Raw genomic sequence first — 283 nt, 5'->3', positions numbered from 1 at the left:
TTGGATTGGCTTTCTTATGGATAACAGTGAATGGGAGCTGGCTTTGGGTATAAGCAGGCTCTGGACAAAATGGATGTTCCAGACACAGATAAAGGAGAGACAGAGACCCCAATTGCAATCAATATGGCTGGACGAGATCTCTGGTTTTTGAATCACACTTGTGCAAGCCACCTAGTCTTTGGTTATGCAAATTGATTCCAAGGGAATGTGTCCCATGAGGTCCAGAATAAACTCAGATAGGTCCAGTAGCCCAGGGTGCACATAGCTTGGGAACTATACAACT

The sequence above is a fragment of the Marmota flaviventris genome, chromosome 1 (genome assembly GCF_047511675.1).
Source record: "Marmota flaviventris isolate mMarFla1 chromosome 1, mMarFla1.hap1, whole genome shotgun sequence".
In the NCBI taxonomy this organism is placed as follows: domain Eukaryota; kingdom Metazoa; phylum Chordata; class Mammalia; order Rodentia; family Sciuridae; genus Marmota; species Marmota flaviventris.
The sequence above is the reverse complement of the archived record's forward strand: the minus strand, read 5'-3'. Positions refer to the sequence as shown.